Below are 17421 nucleotides of genomic sequence, written 5' to 3' on the forward strand. Positions count from 1 at the left end.
TTTGTGTAGCTCTTTGGAGATGGAAACCGCTGTAATTAGGAATACACAGGATACCAGATTTATAATACTAAATAAGACACATGTGCAATGTTTCAGAAGTCTGCATTACGGTCCTCTTTTCCATGCAGCATAATAAAGCACAAGGCAAAAGAGCTAGGTTTTCTTGTATTGTAAGAAGTAATGGTACACCATAAGAAAGATGTTCGCTTCAGCAAAGATGCCACTAGCCAACACGGCACCCTGTTGAACCAAGGTCTCAAACTCTGAAAATAAGACCTAAACCCACCTCTCCCAGTTTGGCCCTCAATATGTTATCATTGAATAGCAGAATTTGGGGGTTTCTTTTGGATTTTATGTAAGCATGGCATTAATTCTGGCTCAAGCATAAAGTCAGAGACATACATACATGGCAATACAAACTATATTTCTTATGCTGTATCAGTATAAGACTTGAACAGACAGCACATACAAAATCTGGGATGGACACTAAAAGTAAGGTGTGACACATTAACTATTTATAATGGAAATAATATAAAACCAGTCCCTCAAAGTCCAAAACTGATGTAGTATTCTTGAAATACAAGAAAAGCGTATTGTAGGAAGCAGTATTACATGAAAACTAGGTGGGGAAAAAAGAAATATATACACAGGTCTAGTCCAAAATGCCGTATCCCCAATTGTTTTTAAGAAGCTCCTCAAGTTACAAGAAATGAAGAGGAAAATCTCTCATTTTTTCCATTTTTTCACACTGTACATTTCAGAGCAGGTTGTGCAGTCAGCATCACTGTCTGGATTACATTCAGCTGCAGTACTCTGACACTCTACCCTGAAGAAGGTCATATGCACACACTAACCTTGACTTTGCAAGAGGATGTTTACCAGTTAAAGTAGTTAAAAGCTGAGGCTGACGAGGCAGTAAGATGCAGAGTGCACAGAGAGGAAGGGAGTGGACGAACCATCCCAGAAGCACGCGGTAGTCTTCCTCTTGTCTCACGGAGGAGGGAAGTGGAATTGCCCCTTGCATCATGAGCTCCTCCCGAAGCCTTTCCCTTTGGTTTTTAAGGTGCCACTGCATGCACCTGGAAATGCCTCCTCTCAAAAAGAGAGGCTTTGTTAACACTTAGCCAGCTCTACTTCAGGTTAATTCTGAGTAAGTGAAAGTTGAATTGATGGTCCCAAAGAAACTGCGCGGGAGATTTTTCTTTTTAATATCACTTTCCTATGAAACATACATAAAACTGTCTCTAATCTATGAGCTGAGGAAAAGCCTAACACTTGAATACCAAAAGGGCCTGATCCCACCCCTTCCTACTCTCCCTATGTACCTGAACTCCTATTAATTCCAATAGAAAAAGGCCCAATGAAAGATTTTCTATTAAACCAATTAAAAAACCAAACAAACGACCAGCTGCTCCAACAATATTATAACTTTTAGTTTGTCAGTATGTAATTCAAGCATTGAAAAAATTTAAAGTCTTCCCAGAGACATGAATGTCCCCAGAAATATTCAGAGTTAACAGCAGGCCTGCCTTTAAGTCCCTACACTGTACAGACACAAACACGGCTCCCCCTCCATTGAGATTTTTTTGACAATTCATGTTACAAGCAACAACATTTATAAATGCTAGACAATGACAGCAGTAATACAGTCAAGTTACCTAACCTACCCTTCTTAAATTACAGAGGGTTTAAACAAAAACGTCAGCTGCCCTTGCAGGCTAAAACGTAGAAGCTCTGTATTAACTGTGCCACAGAGGTGTCTGTGCCTGGTAATTATGAAACACTGTTTTCCTTCTCTTTTTTCTGCTGTGTGTTTAAAGAAAGAAATTGTTGTTAGTAAATATGACCTTTAAAAAGGTTTCAGCATGCCAGGGAAAACAATTCAGGAAATTTCAGCTCAGAAGGCCCAGTAGGGCTGTTATAATTTAACGTACCAGACATCAAATGCCACCTTCTCCGCTGCCCAGCAATGGGGAGTACTCAGCAGGGGGGGATGTTCCCCTCCCGCTGACATAGCCTTAACCTTTTTCAACATAACCACCGAATATTCTCCAAATAAAGTAAGAAAAGTTAGTGGCAGGTAAAATTTGATGCGCTGTGCTTTGCTAGAAAGCTTTCACCAGCAGTAATTTATAGCCTGCTGAGAAGAGCGATGTTAAATGCTCCTGGAAGAAGGCAAAAGGAATCACCTGTGCGGGGACTTGAAGATAATGACATTTCACTAACAGATCCAAAGAAGCAGAAAAAGTCTCCTCAGCTAAAAGCTGCAAGCCCTCACTTCAAATAGGTATTTTCCTTCAGAGTGAAAATTCCTCTTTTACTCTAAGTTACAAACCTTTACTGGAAATATTTATCCATTCAACCAAAAAAACACAAAACCAAAACAAAACAAAAAAACCCACTCAAACAAACCCAAGAACATTAATGCTTCACTTTTAAACTAAAAAGCTCGTTCACTACTATCTAAAGACAACAAAAGAGTTGCAGGCAGAAAAGCGGGTGTTCACTACAGAAGCTATTTATAGAGCAGGCATGTTTCACCTTTTCCCTTCAGCTGCTGCTGTTCAAAATGTTTTACTGTTTTCAAACCCGCACATGACCAGTAATTCAAGCTCTGCTGACATTTCCAATGCACAGAGGCTTTGCATTCTGCAAAAATGCGTTTAGAAAAGCAGTTGGAGCATTAAGACAATGTATCAAAGTGAAGCTTGTTTTACAAAGTGATTCTGCTTCTGTTGAACACTCACCTCAAACACACGGCAAAAGTTATTTAAGTCAAAAAAAAATAGTGTTTTCAGCTGCCGTACTTTTCTAAGGGGACTGAGCTAAAGTGCCATCAGGAGGAAAGCATTAAGAAGTCAGTGATTTTTACAAAGCAATTTTTGCCAAAATCTGTTTGAGAGTGTCCGATCTATTAACTCAAACCATTACAGGACTGAAAAGCTGTCTGACAAATGAAAATACACATTACTACTGTGTAAGTACTTGCCAGCACAAGCATATACACTTGTCAAAAAAAATAAATACTTTAGAATAAAACAACAAAAAAAAAACCCCTTCAAACTGTAAGGCACTAAAGAGGAGAAATGACAGTGGCATGTGGAGAAGCAGCAGCACATCAGCTTTTAGTTACTCAAGTCAGAAACAAATTCTGAAGTAGCGAGTTCCACTATTCCAATGGGATAAGCAGCAGTAACTTTGCTGCAACAGTATCTCAGAAGCTTAATTCCTTTCTGCTGTCACCTGGTGTTACAAAGCATCTTCCCCAATATACCCAGGTCCAAAGATGCATTTTAAAAAAATACAGAACAAAATGAACAAAAGCTATCAGAACAACAAGCCATGTAAAATGCTAGGGGGAGTGGGAGTGGAGTTATGCTGAGATTATGTATGGTTGTGATTCAAAGAAATAAGAGTACAATACAACTTTTAAATTAACTATAAATAGTAATTCAATCTAAAATTTTAGATCCTTGGTTTCTTTTCTCTTAGTAATTTAGAATTCAAAATTCTGAGATTGTTCCTGAGACACAGGAAAAAAAGAAATTAAAGAAAAAACCTCTCATTCAAGGGAGGCCGCATTCATTTGTGATTCAGCCAACAACACAGCAAGCTATTATGGAGTGAACTTTGTCTGAAAAACAAATTCTTTCTCAATCAACTTTTTAGCTGCTTTTTCAAAAATACCAGTAACATATCAAAACAAACATGTTACCAGCTTAAAAAAAAAAAAAGCAGGCTATTCTTATGAACATACAATAATAGTACTTTAACAAAATGTATTAAAAATGCAAACCTGCATTGCATATATTCAAAATACATCTGTGCCATCAAGAATTCCAGTAGTTAAAAAAAAAAAATCACCGTTAAGTTCACACTTGTAATTCCAAGCTTTGATTGAAATGCAACCATGCCTCACCATTGGGTATTGTTTATCCTTCACAGAAAATAGAAAAGTGTCAGAACTGGATTACAGAATTACCTTAAAGCTTAAAAAATGTTTGTTTTTTTTTTTTGAGTAGCTTGCTGCCATGCACCTTTCAAGAACACTATGCATTCCTCATCCACGACACACACATTATCCTAGAATTAGGAAACATGCTATCAACTGTATTTGGAAAATGGATGCGTTCCTTAATATTGATCAACCGACCCTTTTTCCAAGTAGTTTACAAGAACCATATATATACTCTTAGTCAGGGAAACGCATTCACAATTATGTTCACAGAAGAAGAGAGAAGCTGATGAGGTAACTTATTGAGGAAAAAAAATGGAAGAGCTTGTTCTGGGAGCTGAGGAGTCTTCAGCGTGCAAGACCTACGCAGGTAACCTCCCCCTATATAATTTCACAATGGTAATCAGAATCATACCCTCTATCTTTAACAGTCATTTAAATTAACTTGCAGACCTACCAGCTGAGATTTATTCAGACTACAATATTACTTGGCAAACATACAATCACTGTGTAAAGTGGAAAACACCTCTGCTTCATCTTGCCTACCAAACAACAACAAGAATAAATGCTTATGGAAAGTAGATTCCAACTATGCCCATTAGGTATTTTTTCATAACTTAGATCAGTGGTTGCATTATTTTTTCCCAAGACAAGCAAAAGTCTAAACCATGTTTACCTCATTCAAATTTTGCCTTTTAAGAAGTGGTTTTCATTTAAGATGGCAAAGTAGTATCCTACATTCAATTCTGTCTGAACTTTGGAACACTCTAAAAACAGACCAACAACACCCTTTGAAATTATTATGAAGTCAAAACTTTGCATGTCACCACTCAGCCTGAAGCTAATGTTAACAGCATATTTATAAACCAGAGAAAACATTGATTTAAAATGGAAAATACTTACCCATAGTACCTTAAACATGCCAGTACAAAGGTAACGAGGAGCAGAAAAAAAAATAAATTAATTACCACGAGCAGCACATAAGATGTTTACTGTATGTAATGAATGCACAGCATATAGAAGAGCACATGTTTTGAGAGCACTGCCAGTTAGAATAAAATTGCTATTATCACTGCACCAAAACACTAACAGACCAATCACAAAAAAACGCCCTGACTTTACAACTCCCTTTCATAAAGGCAATAGTCAGGATTTGGTGTTTTGGGATGAGGGAGTGGAAGTAGCGTTAAGTAACTCCACACACATGCTCCACCAACAACTTTAAAGTTCACTAGTGCCAGCGCATGTCCAAGAACATGCGTGCTGTTAATGGTGATAGCACTAGTGACTCAAACGGCAAGATTTATTTGTCCCAACTCTGAATTCAACAGTTGCATTTTGAAAAAAAAAAAAAATCTTCCAGAACTTCCTTCAGCAGCCCAAACCTTCAAGTTTGAAAACTGTCCAACTAATGCCTCCACTAACCCCTCAAGCAAAGCCGGATCACATCTCTGCTGCTCAAAAGCAGCCACTTATCGCTGTGTTCCCATCAGGGGTCATGGATGATTGTTGATGGCCTACAACCATCCAGACTACTCTTCCCTAAAGACAAGGAAAGGCTGTTCAAACAGCAAATAACACAGCAAAATGCCTTACCCTGCAAAACAGCCATACAGGATCTGGACTGTTTTGAGACCGATGCAGACTGTAGCAGCTCATGCTGTCTGGAGGTGGAGGCATTGAACAAAACATGCACCCCATGAGCATGGCCTCAAGGATCCCCTCAAGGTTTCAGTGCAATCTCTGTGGTTAAACAACTTGCAACCCACCACCCAGGAATCCCATACAAACTACAGAATTATGTTCTCACTGGCACTGCTCACAGCCTTGGATCACATCTCTGCAAAACCTGAAAGTCATCTGTACTCCAACTCATTTAATATGGATATCCCCGTTCTCCGTGTTTGCAGCATTAGCTGGCAGGCAAAGCAAAAGCAGCAACATTTTGGTGTACGTAAGAGATATGTTAGAAAAATGCCTTCCAGACAGCTTAACTCAGAACTTTACCTCTAGCACAGTGATGTTCAAATTGTGACCTAGGATGCCATGGCAAATGATGCTTATGGCTCACAAAGCAGAAGCAGAGAAGACGCAGACAAGTCTCTTCAATTAAAGGCTTAACATAGTGCCGAGCATTTGCTGTAAGTATGAATGCTGACTGACTCCTGCCAGGTCAAGAAGGCTAGCAATCCGTGGCTGCAGGCCACCCTCTATTAGGTATGCAACCCAAGCCTTTTTGTTGGTTTTGTTGTTGTTTGTTGGGTTGGGTTTTTTTGTTGTTCGTTTGTTTTAAAAGAGCATCAGTTTAAACAAACTTTGCTCCTCTATGCTAAGAGTTTAGCAGCTCCTCTCTCAGTACAAGATATTGTCAGAGCACCAGTAAATAAAAACGAAATCTCAATGTGAGCCTAGAAACCCTGAAGCTGAGGAGTAGAAGAGTACAGTTTACGGTGAGACGCCAGCAGAGAGAAGACTTATTTATATAAGTGACAATTTTTCTAATAACGTAACTCACAGAGATCACATGACAGGTATTTAAAAAAAACAAGAATGCAAAAAAATCATAAGCTTTGCAGAATGTGGGCAAACTAACGTTTTATGATTTATTATGCATGGAATATAGTAAATCTCAAACTTTTGAGGGAGACTGAATAGGCTGAGCTGAGAGAAACTGGCTGGATTTGTCATACAGCAGCTCGCTGCAGGAAAAGTGTGAAGTGGGAGTCATCAAAACTACACCGGTGCTGAAGAGAAACTGGAAGTAAATTCAAAATTAAGGGTAAGGGAAAAAAAGGGTAATTAATACTCAAGAAAGTTGCTAGAAGTAGAGCCACTCCAAAATAACTGAGGTTTTAACTAATCACACTGCTCAGACTGTCCAGCTAATGTACCCGAAAATCTTTATAGATGAGTTGGAATAGAATATAAATGTAGGCCAGTATCAGACTCAAGATTACATTCAGCCATAACAAAAACTGGAAACAAGAGGTTAAGACAGATTGCTAATCTACATTTAAACTTTTATAAACAAACCTTCAGTCTGCTGAACAGACTGAAACAGCAGGACATGCAAACAGTCTCCAAGGATCTGCATCCCATGTGTACGCTGAGGGTGCCCAAGAACAAGGACTGATTATGACCAATCTTCAGAGGATCAGTGCAATGACATTTCTTGCTAGCTTGTGAGGAGGAATTTTACCTACTATGGTAAGCAGAACCTCGTATGCCTCCTGCAGGGAGCACGCAGCAGAGATTCACGCCATAGCCCAGGTTATCCATCTCCCACGGTAATACCATTTCAGCTTTTACTGCTACTTAGTTTTTGCATCACATTTGCAGGGAGAAGTTATGCTTAGTTGCTACAGCACAAGTGTAAACATCAGAAATGGGAAAGTGGCTCCAAACGAGGAAGAGCAACAAAGAACAAATAAACTCAGATTAAACCTCCTGCTTTCATTAAAATATCCTTAAAGCAATACAACAAGAAATAGGCTGCTTGCATTCATGGAAGTAAATATTTAGAGACTATCAATTGTTTAAGCAACTTAGAAGATGCCTTGCCTGTCAAACAGATATGATACAGTCATTTTTTTAAAGTTGCTATTTACAGTCTTATTGCTAAAACAAGAAATTTTCTGTATTACATGTCTACAGTTAAAGGCTTACCTTCAGCTAAGAATCATCTGTCTCCACCAAAAAGGAAGTAACAGAAATCAAATCATTTGAGACTGAAGAAAAACTCCAGCAAGACCTACTTATTTTTAAGTGAGGGAAACAGAGGAAGAACCCAGTCTAATCCATTTTTTTTTGTTTTGCAGTTTACGTCTGTCAGTCCAACTACACTTCTGCACTTTTCACACTTTTTATTACTGCTACCACACATCCTTTGTTTAAGTCATATAGGCTGTATCAGCTTCACTTTATCATCTTAAATTAGGGTTAATTTGTAGAGTGCCTTTGTAAGATTTCAACATTGCTCAGCTTTTACAAATAAAGCATGATTAGCAGCAGTAAGTCTTAAAATGGGTATCGTTGTTTAGTGGTTGATCCTAGCTACTCCTAAAAAGCCCCAAACCTGAACTGGAGAGCAATTGTCTGCATAGCTTTCCAACAACAAACTGAATTCAACTAACACAGACCACAGAACAGCATAGAGCATCATCAGAACATGGCTGAAAGCAAGAAGGAAAAACCTTTAAAAATTACATCCTGCTTGACTCATAACACTGCTTTATCACCAGGAAAGACTGCTTTCTCATCCTCTTGATAAGGGCTTGATCAAACTCACACTGTATTTTTTTTAATGGGAAATGGATAAAATCCTAAAAAGCAAGACGACAGCAATCACTGATATAAACTTGGGAAGAGATTCTAAAAAGATTAGAAAATGACTGCTTCCTGAACAGAGTGTGTCTGGATTTCCACAGCCATACTTACAGTCTGGGAAAACCCGGCACAGGATGTCTGAAACACAGGCATCCTGCAGTAAGAGGTATTTAGGTCATTCCAACAGCACAAAACACTTAGCTGATCAAGATATTAAAGACTGCACTCAAACAGTTTAACCTATGCAAAAGTGCAAGCCAATATAATTTTGAAACTAAACTGACCTTCCATCAGGAAATGTTATACTTGACCTAGAAGAGGAAATTGTCACTCCCATTTCCATTACTAGTTGTGGAATACATCCTTTTCTTTTGTTTAAAAAGGGGAGGAAAAAAAAGAAGATACCAATGCTGCACTTGGCCCAAATGAAAAATGGCATAAAAAAAAAAATCCCTGAAAGTAAAGGATACCCTTTATGGCTATGATTCTATTCTTCCACTTGTGTAATAGGTATTCACAGAGCTTTAATTCTTAGCATTTACAAAAATTTTTTTTGTTGCTTTAATATTTTAACAAATGTTTGTGTATTACTGCAAGAGTCAGGATGTTCACTGAACTCTCGTTTTATTCATAAAGTGGAAGTAAAAAGACAAAAAGATATTCTTAAGTGTAGAAACAACAGTCACTACATAGGACTTTGGGAGGGGCTTAGTTCATTCTGGGCAGTGAATTTTGCAAGATAAATGTTTTCAGCAACTTCCTCTGATCACCAGAGCATTACAAGGGATTCCAGCAAAAATAATGAAGTACAACGCAGTATTTCCTGACAAAGCAGCAGAGAAAAAGCCACTAAAACCATAGTGTTGAAAGAGTTCCAGGATGAAGTCTAAAAAACCACCAACATCACAAGTGAGTCACCCTCGCATGGCTGAAGCCAACATCAGGGGAAGCAACTTTTCTCTCACTCTCCAGGGCCAACTGCAGTGGAGCCTCAGATACAGACTGGAATCCCAAGAACTATTGTGATAACAATAAAAGTGTTTTAAAAAGGTCACGCAAAGGTCGTTTACATTAGACATCAGAATATCCTCGCTAACACTGGCACACAGCCTAAACTCACTCAACAAGTGGGCATATTGTATGAAATCAGGTCCTTGTAATTCACAGCTTTTCCATGCTGTTACTAGGCTCGATCCTAATTCACTTCTCACTGTTCCATTTATTACTTGATGAAATCAAGTCAATATACGTAAGTCCTGACTAGCGCACCCCATCTCCAAAACTAGCTGGTAAGACTCGCCGTACTAGTACCCCTCCATATAGACCTGCACCACCTCTTTCCAGACATGGGATGCAGAACGAATAGGCTTCATGTAAGAAAAATGGATTTCCAAAGGCAAAGACAATTTTGAGTGTAAGTTGCTCACATATCTTTATTTATAAGATACAAATATCTGTTAGTTCAAACAAAAAAATAAAATTATGTTTGTTCCCAGGCCATATTTTCTTGGCACCTCTGTTTTGGGAGCTGCATGCACAGGAAGCACTTGGAATAACTAAGGGTAGGTGCGTGTGGGAGGGGAAGCCTGATGCGCATTCTTCTACTGACTAAGCCAATGCTAGCACATTTAGAGCGCACAGCTGCTCCTCAAACAATGCAGGTAAGATAATATGCAGTCTTCTTAAAAAGGCAATTTAGGAGCTCACCCCCTTCTCTAAAGCCACACACTAATTCTCCTTGAATGAGCATGGCCTTCCTTGCCAGAGACAAGGAATTCTTAGGAATACTTACCTCTAACCTGCAGCACGCAGAAGTTTAACAAGCTACAGTTATTTATTCTGACCATCAATCAGATTCTCGATAGTATGTTAGCACATAACATGTTATCCAAGCCCCTGTTAACACACATAGGGATGAACAATAGAACACAACACGAGATTTTTCTTTTTTAAACTCATGCCTCACACCCACAAAATCAAAACTTTCCAGACAACACCAGACAGAGGTAGTGAAGAGTTTGGAAGGAGGAGGAGAAGGAAAAAACAGAACTGTGCAATCAAGGAAGCAAAGCTTCCAGGATAAATTAAAGAAAAACAATCTAAGGAAGGAGGACAAATTATACAGCTAAACACAATCTAATTTGTCATTTAGATTTATTAAGCAAGTTACTGGAATTTAGCATGCTGTGGTTTGGCCTCCAGACCATGTTTTACAGTACATAAGATATTAGATTGAGGACCCCAACAAAAAGCATATCTGGTAATATACTACATTTCTAACTCTAACCAGCAAGCTAAGGAACACCTTACAAGTACCTTTTGACAGAGGAAAAGGAAACAATTAGAAAACCACCATCATTTGTTTAACTTTTACAGTGCACTGCGGGAAGACAAAAAAAACCAAGGAGACGAGAGACAAAAACCTCACAGATGGCAAGTGTTGTACGTACCAGTGAACCAAGCAACAAGCTGCTTTCATGCAATGATGAAGTAACTCTCTCCCTTCCAGGTCCCTGAGTTCTCCTGCCATTTTTTTTTTGGGCTTCAGCTTCTGATAACCTATTTAAACTACAACTATTAGCATTTGTGATAAGCTGGTAGGTGGTGTACTTGTGGAAGTGTGGTTAGTGCCTCGTTTTGTTAGCTTTGGTTGCCTACTAAAATAGTCAAGGGTTAGGATTGCTGATGAACATGAAACCCAACCCACAAGACTAAGTACACTGCTGACTAATTTTGTGACGCAAGGTTGTTTGTTGATTTTTCTTATCTCCAACTAGATGTTGGTCTTGTAGTGGTACTAAATCTCCTTTTTGATGCAGGTCTCATGCCTACAGGTCTACCTTTTTCAGTAAGAAAAGGTTCTCCATCTATGCTCTTATCACAACCTACATACACATAATTGGGAGGGGTAAAAAAGAAAGACCATTCCACATTCCTGAAGAATATTTATATGAACTCAAACAGATGTAGGCAAAGACAGAGGGTGCACTTTGCTGGCAGAAAAGTTGAACGAGAATCATACCTCTAACATCAGCTCTTGATATTATTACTAACGATTAAAGACTATTTTCTGTCTTAGATTAAATTAAGATTAAATTCAGAGACATAATGGAGTATTACATCATACCATTGTCACATGCCTAAGGTTGTGTTGTCACAGTGCACTTAAATAGCAAGACAGAGACAAGATTACATATGAATTAGTTTTCAGCGTTGCCCAAGATACTCAGATGAAGAGACTTGCTAGTATTTGAAGCAGTTCAAACAATAGTAGTTTGCTTATCACGATAAGAAAGGCAGAAACAGAACAGACCCGAATTCTGTATCTAGCCTCTGTTGCGATGATGAAGAACCGTGAACTGAAAACTGGGCCTTTAGCTTTTAATACTGTCAACATCCTAGGTCTCATCAAAATAAACTGAAATAACTCAAAGTTAGGCTGCTTACATAGAAGGCTATTCACTTATTTTCTTTAAACAGTTCAAAAGAAATTTAAAGCATCTAGAAAGAATACATTCAGTCTTGTCCCCTGCAACAACATCCCCATGCCTTTCCACAAATCTCCCCTGCTCTCTTCTCAGAGTAATTCGACTGAAGCAGATGGGTACTATGCCAGAGTTGTCCACTTTTTAAAATTAAGATGACGCCAAAAAAGTAAATCCATCCATACCCTCTTCAGTCAAATGGGAAGGAAAAAGAACTGTTTAACTAGCATCATGCTTCTAAAAGACTGACTATGACTTAGGTTATTTTTATCTATTGAGAAATGGTTTAAATAGATCATTCACTATACCCTGGAAGATTAGACTACGTAGCATGGATTACTATTCCCTACATCTGTTTTTTCCTGTTTACTTAGTCAAACAGGAGGCTTCCTCCTCTGATAAGAAGCGAGACGGATATCAGGAGCTGCAAACATTATTAGCCAATTCCTCAGAAATCTGCCTTTCCTCTCTGCAGTCTGAATCTTTGGATGAGAGCGTGACAGATGTCCATATGATATCTCCTGTGCTTCCTGAATTCTCCAGGCTTTGACCCAATCTCTTAGAAGTTCAGATTCACAGACCTAGCTTGGTCATGACAAGCAGTGATGATGTTTTAAGGTTAAATGGGGTCACTTTCCTACAAAAATATTTGAACATCAGACCAACTATTTTCAAGAATACTTTAATAACATGGAATAGTATCATTAGTGAACCTAGAATACCCAAAGCTTGTTGGCCTCTGCTTACTCAGCAAGAAAACTCCTAGCTCACCTCTCGTAAGACAATGCCCATGAGATGTGTGACTGCCAGATTCAGTTGCTAGCTGAGTCTTCCAATCCATGACATACACTAACTGGATCAACAGGTGTCCTCACATGCTCTGAAAGAGGGACGAGCGAAACACATTGCTCACCTTTTCAGTGCCAGTTCTCATGTATGTTTTTGCTTGGTTTTTATTTCATCTGTTGGTTGCACCACCTCAGAAGAGGCACCAAAACCTACCACCATCTCACCCCTGCATCACGCATTTCACATGCTTCCTTGTCCATTTGCAGCAATAATTCCTCTGTTTGAATACAAAGTAACAGATGAGCATCCCTCTTCACGAATTTACCCCCAAGAGCTCAGAAATGTTTCTCCATTAAAAGCACATCTCGGCACATCCTGCTGGTTTTGGTTGCTGGAACACTCTACCCCTCTGTGATCCCCTCCGGTCCCTCATGGACTATAGAGCTGAAATTAGCTATTCATTACATGTGAAGGAGTCTCACATAGAGCAGCACCCTGCTGATAAAGACTGCTACTTTACATGGCAATTTCACAACTACAGCATCTGCTACCTTACTAATATGTATATTTAATGCGTCTGCACAATGTGCAGAATTATATGCTGTTCATTGCCTGTTTGTTCAGATATGTACTCTTAAGTAGCATTATCCCCTTTAAAAAACATTGTAGTTTTTATCAGGCCTTCTCCATGGTGTTCTTTGTAACACTGCCCCAAATGAGCAGCTCTTAGACTATTCTAGACCAAAAAATCCCAGGACTCAGGGTGAGATAACCAAACACGACAAGCTTCTGCCTGCAACTGCTAATATAATTTAGTTTATTTCCTGGGTCGTGCTCCCCAGTCCGTAGTATTACATTGTTTTGATACAAAGGGATGTGTAAAGACAATCACATCTCAACAACTAGTGGTAAACCTACTCCAGGCTACTCTTGCCACTGAAAATGTGAATACCTGTATTACAGCAGCGGCCTTCACCACAGATTTTATTCTTTCTACTAGAGGACACTCTAAGCAGTAATAGTAAATTCTATTACAGAGTTACTAATAATTTTGTTCACAATAACAAACCACCTCATAGGAAACAAATCAAAATTTTAAACTAGAGAAACATGGGTTTTGGAGTCGAGTGTTGGACCAGTACATGCAAGACACTTCATGTCCTTCAGGAAAGACTTCAATATGCTGCTATGCCAAAGGCCTCAAGGAAGTGTCACCAATCCTTCCTACACCAAACTCAGGGAAACTTGATTATGAACATGGTTATTCCATGTCATAATGTCACCATTCCAGGTGACAAAAGGATTGACCATCTAGTCTAGAAGGCAGTGAGCAGTAGCATGTATGGTTCACAGCTCAGTTTTTGAATCGAATTACATACTTCCAAAGCAGCCCAAGCAAACGCAACGAGACTACTCTGCATTACTGAAGTGATGCCCTCTGGGAAAAATTTCTTTAAACCTGCTTTGGAGCAAGCAATAATCTGCTCTCTGTTGGAGGGCAAATGTAGCACAAGGCAAAGGCGATTCCAATATACTTAGCTAAAACAAGCTTTGTCTCAACTAGAGCTCAGGATTATGCAGCCAGAAATTTGCTCTAGAATTAGTTTTCAGATCATTTTGATGTTAATGAGATTTGGGGGCAACACTGAAGTATCCCCACAGGCTGCCTTAGGATGTTCGGAACAAAATCCCAGCTGGTCTGTTCTCCTTGTTCCAAGCTACAAATAGATCTACAGATGAGAAAGAAGTGGCAGAGACAGCCCTTGTTGGCCAGACAGAGCCTTAATCTAGTCTCATCTGCTATAAGCATGTGATAGTCAAATAGCCCATTGTTTTGATATGAAAGGATGCCCAAGGCTTTCCTATCCCTCCTTTATTTACGCAGTAGACAAGCTTCATTCCTGAGGACCAAAGACCTCCAGTGGACTGGGTCTTTCTGCCCACCCAACACACATACTATAGGCTGCTCTGATGTGCAACCCAGACACTGCCCTGAGAATTTTGTAAAGCAGAGCATCACCACATTGTCTGACAGCTTAGAGAAATCAGCAGGCTGAAGTAGGTTGCTGCCTGCTACGCATGGCTGACCAGAGTATGGACTGCAGACTGTATCACGGAGAAACTGCAGAAGACCAACATCCCCGGCTTCCACCCCCTGCACACATATGTGCATACACACAGAGTTCACATGCAATCAGAACAACAGGAAAATTGACAGTTACTCTTCTCTGTTTTGGATCTGCTTAAGATATTCTATAAAGCCACAAGAATAATATTTTAATCTTTTTTTTTTTGGTGCTGTTATGGGAATACAAAAAGTTTCTCATTCTAAAGCAGTAAGCTTTAGAACACATCAATACCTCTTAAGATGAAGCAATGGTGACCCTACCAGTAAGGAAGGACAGCCACAATTATTGAAATCTATGAAGCATATGAGGGCGAGCAGAGTAATTTCTCAAATGAATTACACTGGACTCAGAACAAACAAAACAAAAAGTCTGTTTCTTCCACCACAGGCATATGTAATAAAGGTAACCTCCTTATAGTCCACAAGGAGAGAAAATCTGAATACCAAAATCATGAAGCAGAACCAACACTCTTCTAAAAATGGCTAATATATTTTTATTTTTTTATTCATCTGTATAAAATACATGAAGTAGAAAAACAGAACTGTTATATTCTGGGTTTGCGAATTTAATATGCCTTTAAAATATTCCTGCCAGAGATAAAACTGGTTAGAAAAAAAAACCAACTTATGTCTTTTCAAGAGTAAGTATGTCACAGTCCACACATTTGGTTTTGAAGGGTGATGTTTGCTTTTTGCATGAGAGGGCAATGCAAATTCCAAACCTCCTAGACCATGAACGACAAAAGACAGCTGAAGAAACTACCTTTCAAAGCATGGTAATACTTCACACTTCTGGAAAAAGCAAACCAGACAAAAATTAATTGTCCAGAATATTAAGAGAAGTAACCTTTGTATTTTCTCTTCAGTCTGTTTTCCAAATTAATGAACACTAGAAAAGCCAAAAGCATTTTTGTTTTTTTATTTCAGGTGAGTTTTGGGGATTTTGTTTGTAGTCTAGCTATCCCTGCAACCTTATTGTTTACCACATTTGGAAAGGGAATTTTTATATTAATTCATTTTTATAGTTGAAGTGTTTCTGAGGACATTTGTAGGACCTATTGCTGTAGAGAAATTGTTTAATAAGAGAAGTAATTACTTGAAGGATGTTCTACAATCTGACGAGCCCAAAACAAATACTACCTGTAGTTATCCTTTCAGAATGAATACTGAAATAAGGAGTAAAACTTACTGAAAACAAACTACTTGACCATTTTTTTTCTTGCTTAATTACCTGTTAAGCAAGAAAAGAGCCTTAGTAACAAGAGAACAACATTTGTTTGGATTCAGAGCTCCTGGCCTGGAGTTCTCCAGTTAGAAACCCCTTTCTTAAAAGCAGAGGAAACTTCCCTTCTTACTGATCTTTAAGAGTAATGAAGAGACAGAAAATGACTAATCTCACTAAGTACCTGCACCTCCAACGATCTGATAAAGTTTGTTTTGCTTAGTTTTCCCCAGGACTCCAAAGGCCCTGCTGTAAGGAAGGCGCTCCCTCCAACACATGGATGCTGCAAACCACTAACCCACTTCAAAGGGCAGAAGAAAAGCTTCCAACACACCCGAGGCAGTTTGCTAATGTTTGCAGCACTCGAGTATTATTTATATTCGTGTTCCAGAAAAATCATCAGCACTGGTGCATGTGGGGGAACTATTTCTTCCTTTGTTATGGATTGCACAGGGTTGTGTTGAGGAAAGGCAGCGATGGCAAGGCTGACGGCTGTCCTGGAGGAATGCCTGTGCGATACCCGGCCTCTCCCAGACCCAGAGGAGCATCAGGCTGCAGTTGCCAAAACCTGCTTCCTATTTGCAGCACGCTGAAAAGGAGAAATTTGTACGTAGAAAGCTTGCATGGTAAACTGACCCCCTCAGATGAGCAGGATGTATTAGACATCCAGCAGAAGGTGAACTCCAAACGAAGAGAGCCCACGCTGCTGCTGACGGAGGAGCGAGCAGCACAACCTGTGAGTAATGTCTGCTCCAAGGAAGAGCAGTGCATGAGAAACAGGCAGTCTAGACAGGATGGGGTGGGGGGTGGTGGGGTGGTGTGATGTGGGGTGTGTGTGTGTGTCCGGCTTTGCTTCAACTATTTCACAATGCAGACTCTTCCCACATCAAAAGCTGTGGGGAGAGGGAAGGGAAGAGGCAAGCAGCCTTGAAGGAAGACCTGCCATGTTTTAATAAGGAAAGAAGAGAAGTTTGCCACTATTTATTGATAATACTTACTTCATGTCTTAGAAAAGGTTATTTTGCCACTTAACAGCTCTAGGATCATATTTTCCCATAGCTGTGTCACCAAGAGCTGGATCCCATTCATGATCTCCCAATAAATTTGACAGTGGCTAAGTTGATGCTAAGAATCTTCCAGCCTAGTCTACAGCTTACTTTTAGAAACTAGACAAAACCACTAAGCTGACTATTTTAATGCATTATGGTAAACAACTACTCAGCAGATTAAAAATATAAGAAGAACAGCAGAGTACCCTGGGCATCCATACCCTGCAAGAAAACTATTCTCCTTCTTCCCTCAACAGCAGTTCTCCAGCCCTAAGCAGCTAGTCAAATGTACCAAGTTTGAACCTTTCAAGTAGGATGATAGAATATAATAACAGTGAGGAAACGATTTACTAGAAAATTTAAGCCTTCATGAAACCAAAAGGTATTTGAAACGTAGTAGTAAACAGTTGTTTAAAATATGCATAACTAGGTTTGGAATAGTTATCCTGATTTAGAGCACAAGCACA

At 39.2% G+C, this 17421-nt stretch overlaps 1 protein-coding gene across 4 annotated transcripts in view; it reads right to left on the reverse strand.

Moving 5' to 3' along the window:
- ZSWIM6 (zinc finger SWIM-type containing 6) overlaps nucleotides 1-17421 on the reverse strand; it is a 113456-nt gene that overhangs the window by 51578 nt on the left and 44457 nt on the right. The gene's annotated exons all lie outside the window — the stretch shown is intronic.

Source organism: Rissa tridactyla, chromosome Z (assembly GCF_028500815.1).
Source record: "Rissa tridactyla isolate bRisTri1 chromosome Z, bRisTri1.patW.cur.20221130, whole genome shotgun sequence".
Lineage (NCBI taxonomy): Eukaryota > Metazoa > Chordata > Aves > Charadriiformes > Laridae > Rissa > Rissa tridactyla.